At 34.3% G+C, this 5745-nt stretch overlaps 1 long non-coding RNA gene across 2 annotated transcripts; it reads right to left on the reverse strand.

Moving 5' to 3' along the window:
* Positions 1-1063: 1063 nt before the first annotated feature.
* Positions 1064-1937, reverse strand: LOC104094546 (uncharacterized). Of its 2 annotated transcripts, XR_685927.4 has the most exons (3): positions 1616-1937; positions 1465-1535; positions 1064-1369 (listed from the first exon to the last, which is right to left on the reverse strand). It is a non-coding gene; the product is annotated as an uncharacterized lncRNA (long non-coding RNA). The 2 variants fall into 2 exon arrangements; XR_004506657.2 differs by lacking the exon at positions 1616-1937 and having other exon boundaries at positions 1465-1607.
* Positions 1938-5745: the final 3808 nt, after the last annotated feature.

Consider the following 5745-nt stretch of genomic DNA (forward strand, 5'->3'; position numbering starts at 1 on the left):
CGCGGTCGAATATAATACCAATAAATTTAAGTTTTATCTAATTAAAAAATTCACAAAATATTAAGAATATAAAAGACTAAAAGGAAAATTTAGATAAATTTCATTTTAAGACTACTAATTATGAAAATAAAAATATTTAAATTATAATTATTCGTATATTAAAAGATGATAATATATAAATGAAATACAAACTTTTATATTAGCAGAACAATTGTCTCTTGTCCTGTCAACTTAAATTTAATACCTTTCTTGTTTTCGGAGACTACATATGACTATGTATTTAAAATAAATAAATTTAAAACTTTTATTATAAATATCTAAAAGTAGATTGTATAAATTAAATATTTCAAACTAATACTTACGATGTAATCTAGACATAAATTTAGAACACAATTGACGTTTATCTTTGACAAAAACAAACCCTTTTGTCGCAAGGGTATCAGATAACAAATAACTTTTTCCAGTAAAGAGAATAACTTTTGGGTAAGAAATATTTTACTCCTGCCCAAAAAATTAGTTCTTGATGGAAAATGTATGCTCTATCAACCATTCTTTTGGTTCGTTAAATAATCTTATTTAAAATAATATAATAATTATCTGTATGCACAAAATGTGGAAGCATGAATTGAAGGACAAAATGACAGGTTTGTAATGACTAAAAAGTACACATCTGAAACAACTTACATAAACATATGCAAGTTTCCTTTCTAGAAATAATATACTCATACATACTTATAACTTCAATCATAGATATATATTTTCAAACCAAAAATCAATGAAAATTGCACCTATATTTTTTTGTTTTACACTAATTAAAGGATTAAAATAAAAGAGGTAGTCCCAGCAGTACAACAAAAAAATGCATAAAGTAAACCGGTGATGCCTTTTGGCTATACTTCCTGCCACCGATTTTTATTCAACTTTTTGCATCTTCTTATTATAAACGTAACTTATGTGTATATTTTTTGTTTGTATGTTTTATTCATCACACACATATAAAGACCTTAAGTTTGAATGAATTAATAGCAACCGATTCTGAATAGCTTCTTTATTTACTTATCAGTAGAGGAAAAATAACCGCTTCATAGAGTTTAATTTGTTAAAATCCAAGAAACATTACAAAATGAGTTTATTATAGTACCGATCTTCGCACTAAATGTCAAATGCAGAAATAAAGTTTCTTCTTTTTTATTATATCGAAAAGAAATAGCCAATTTAAACCAATACGAAATGAGCCAACCCCACAAAACGAAAAAGGGAAAGAAAATACAGCGAAGTCTTGTGTCAAGCTTATCACTTCATGACTTGCCTCATTACTGTCAATCATTCTCATTGCGATGCGTCTTTTTATTTTACGCTTCATCTGCATCTAAATAATCCAAATAAAATAGTCAACATATACTATTTTTAAATTATAAACTTCTAATAAGCAGAACATATGGAAAAGAAAGAAAGTAGGAAAACCTTGAAGTTCAGAAACTGCCAATAAAGAACTTTGCCTTTTTTCATTTTGTACTTCCTCTGCATCCCACAAACTAACCAGAGTAGTCAATTTTCACTATTCTAATCATAAAATTAGTATAAAGCAGAATATATATAAAAAAAGAAAGCAGACCTTGAAGTTGCAAAAGCTTCAAAGAGAGACCTTCCGTTGAGAGACGAAAGCAACGCAGTTCTGTTGACTGTTCGGTGCGCTTAAATAGGAACAAAGAATGGTTAGATATCAGAATTGACTGACTTTTGAAATCCAGTATAAATGACCTTGTTAAATACGGGAAGAGAAAAAGACGTTTCAAATATTTGAAGAGCACCTTTTAGTGATGACTGTTTTCCAAAACGCATGGATAAAGTTGTAACCTATAGAATCTGTAAGGTCACATCTTTTAGAGAAAAAGAAATAACTAAGGGGAAATATGAGAAAAAATGCCAAAACAATGAGAGAAGAGATAAATAGTAATCTGTATATGGTCGAAATAGATTACGGCCTTCCTACGTTCGATCGAGTTCAAGTGATAAGAAGTCGGAGTGGGATTTTGGGAGTGAGCTCCGAAGACAGTACTAACTAGCCTCGAGTCCGAAGGCTGCTCGAGGAGCCGGCTCGATAACTTTATCGAGCCCGTGACCAAATCGATCCGCAAGGCATTGCTTCGAGGTCGGAAATGCGCGACGCCCATCCCGAAGGTCGAACTCGAGCCAAGACCGAAAGGCTCGACCCAGTAACGAGTTCGAGCCAGTATCGAGCTCACTATATGGTGGGAATCGAGGAAGAGACAAATCATCATGGGTCCTCCACTATATGTTTTATTTTATTATTTTTTGTTATAAATAAAGTAATGACCCTCTACTATAAAAGGGGGATCCTTGTAAGCTATGGACAAACTGAATACACTGGAACAAAAGATTCCTCCTTGTGCTTGTTTTACTTCATTTTATTCGCTCTCTCTGATTCATTATTTCCACTGTCATAGTCAAGAATATTCGTATTGCTATCTCTCTATATGATTTGTATCAAAGGGTATCACGTATCCTTAGAATCATACATAAATTTAACGTTATCCGATTTTTCGGATAAACAGTTTGGCGCCCACCGTGGGCTAATTTTATTTCGAGTTCGAGCAAACACTCACTCGACCATTACGCCCACGGGCTACATTACTTCGAGTTCGAATCATTCACTCGACGACTAAGCCTACGGGATACTTTTATTTCGAGTTCGAGCAAGTATTCACTCGACCATTACGCCCACGGGCTACATTACTTCGAGTTCGAATCATTCACTTGACGACTAAAGCCTACGAGCTACTTTTATTTCGAGTTTGAGCAATCACTCACTCGACCATTACGCCCACGGGTTACATTACTTCGAGTTCGAATCATTCACTCGACGATTAAAGCCTACGGGCTACTTTTATTTCGAGTTCGAGCAAGCACTCACTCGACCATTACACCCGTGGGCTACATTACTTCTAGTTCGAATCATTCACTCGACGACTAAAGCCTATGGGCTACTTTCATTTCTAGTTCAAGCAAGCACTCACTCGACTATTACGCCTACGAGTTATATTTTTTCGAGTTCGAATCGTTGACTCAACTAGTAAGCCTAAGGGCTACGCTACTTCGAGTCTGAAAAAACAATCAATCATAGAGACTACAAAGTCCAAATTTGATTAAATTGTTAAGATCCTTGTGAAAATATTTGTAAGGCACGTATAAAGTCTTCACAAGTCGGCCAAGTTGTCTATATACAAAAATTTCTACATGATTGATTACAAATGTAAAAAATTAAGAACTAAGCTTCCTGATCATCCTCAGGGGTGTTTGCTTCTCTGTCAGGCTCTTCCCCGTCCTCGGATCCGCTCTTGCTACCGTCATCATCATCATCACCGCCATCTGACAAGCATTAAATACCTTGAAAGACTAAATCAATGGGACATCTATCACATACGTCATAATCGATCCATGTTAAAACGTCAGCTTATAACCTGATCGAACCGTCGAAAATCATATCGATTCTCACCGTATCCTTCGTGAGAAATGAGGGGATTATCTATATATAGTCGAAATAGATTTCGGCCTTCCTACATTCGATTGAGTTCAAGTGGTAAGAAGTCGGGGTGGAATTTCGGGAGTGAGCTCCGAAGACAGTACTAACGAGCCTCGAGTCCGAAGGCTACTCGAGGAGCCGGCTCGATAACCTTATCGAGCCCGTGACCAAATCGATCAGCAAGGCATTGCTTCGAGGTCGGAAATGCGCGACGCCCATCCCGAAGGTCGAACTCGATCCAAGACCGAAAGGCTCGACCCAGTAACGAGTTCGAGCCAGTATCGAGCTCACAGACAAGAGCCGTTGCAACCGCACCAAGAGAGAGAATCTTGGCGGGAATCGAGGAAGAGACAAATCATCATGGTTCCTCCACTATATGCTTTATTTTATTATTTTTTGTTATAAATAAAGTAATGACCCTCTACTATAAAAGGGGGATCCTTGTAAGCTATGGACACACTGAATACACTGGAACAAAAGATACCTCCTTGTACTTGTTTTACTTCATTTTATTCGTTCTCTCTGATTCATTATTCCCACTGGCATAGTCAAGAATATTTGTATTGCTATCTATCTATACGATTTGTATCAAAGGCTATCACGTATCCTTAGAACCATACATAAATTTAATGTTATCCGATTTTTCGGGTAAACATAATCCTAACTTAAGAGGGATGTCATGTCAATATCATGATCTCCATCATAATGACAAGTCTTAATATTTAATCAAGGATCTTATTAAATTAATAAAATAATTAATAATATCAAATGTCATATATTTTTATATCAAATAACGTTCACAAAAATATGTTCGAATCATCAAATATGAGATTGGATGTAGGGCATATCTACTATATCCCTAATAAAAACACCATCGCGGCCATACCTTCGCCAAAGCAAAACTTCACATAATCTAACTTAAAACATGGATCCAAAACAATAGCAACAAACAACAAGTAATTGGTCTTACTATTGAAAGACCAATACTTGTCAAATTTATTCATTATTTTTAATGCCATGCTTCTCATGTTAATATCATCATGAACAGATAGAGATCCAATTGCAGAATGAATAGCAACCAATTTGTGAAAAAAAATATTAGAAGTAGTAAATGAGCCAGAAAACTTAAATGTCACTCTATAAAATAGTTTTTAAAACTTTGCAAATCATTTTGCAGCTTGAAAATCTTCATGCTTAGCAGGGCCAATGATTTTCTTGTATATTTTTTCTTATTCACAAACTTCGTCCTCCCATCTTTCACTTCTTCACAAACATTACCAATATCATTGTTCTTAGAAAGTCCAACAATTTTCTGATCCTTTTCTTTGTAATTTTTTTACCTCTTTTCTTTCATCTTCAGCTCCATTATAACCTCTATCAACGTAGTTTTTATAATTTTGATCACCTAATTCCATCCATACAAAGATTTTTCAAAATTCTCAACATGTTTTAAGATTTTATATGTAGAATTCAGTCTAATATCAACATCAAGACAAATAAGATGTTACATGAGATTTTGTTTCCTTTTCATTAGATTTTTTGAACAAACACTACTAGAAATTCGGTAAAAACCGATCAAAGTTGGTCGGTAATGGCCAATAACCGACAAAAATGCGACCATTTATGTGTGTACGGTATTTTAGGGGTCGGAATGGAATTCCGACCAAAGTTGGTCGGAAATTACCAACCATCTTTGGTCGGTCAATTAAATTCAAAAAAAAAAAAATTACAAAAAAAAATCGACCAAAGTTGGTTGGTTTTTTCGACCAAAGTTGGTCAGTATTTTAATTATGTAATCAAAAGATTTACTATCTGGAAATCGAACCGGGGTCTGTACTGTGACAGGATACTATTTTACCACTAGATCATTGGTCCATTTTGTTTTAAGACTGTCTTTTATTTGATTTATACTCTTTAATTATATTTTCGCAGTAAAATTACCGACCAAAGTTGGTCGTTTTTTTAAATGACCGGCCGAATTAACTGACCAATTTTGGTCGGTTTTTTTAATATTAATTTTTATTTATTTTAATTGAAAAACCGACCAAAGTTGGTCGGTTTCTTGAAAAATAAATTTCGCGGGACTCAAAAATAATTTTTCGCATTTTTGCGCCAAAGAAAACCGACCAAAGTTGGTCGGTTTCGTAAAAAAAAATTAAAAAATCAAATATTTTAAAAAATCGCCAACTTTGGTCGATTTT

Source organism: Nicotiana tomentosiformis, chromosome 6, assembly GCF_000390325.3.
Source record: "Nicotiana tomentosiformis chromosome 6, ASM39032v3, whole genome shotgun sequence".
Taxonomy (NCBI): Eukaryota; Viridiplantae; Streptophyta; class Magnoliopsida; order Solanales; family Solanaceae; genus Nicotiana; species Nicotiana tomentosiformis.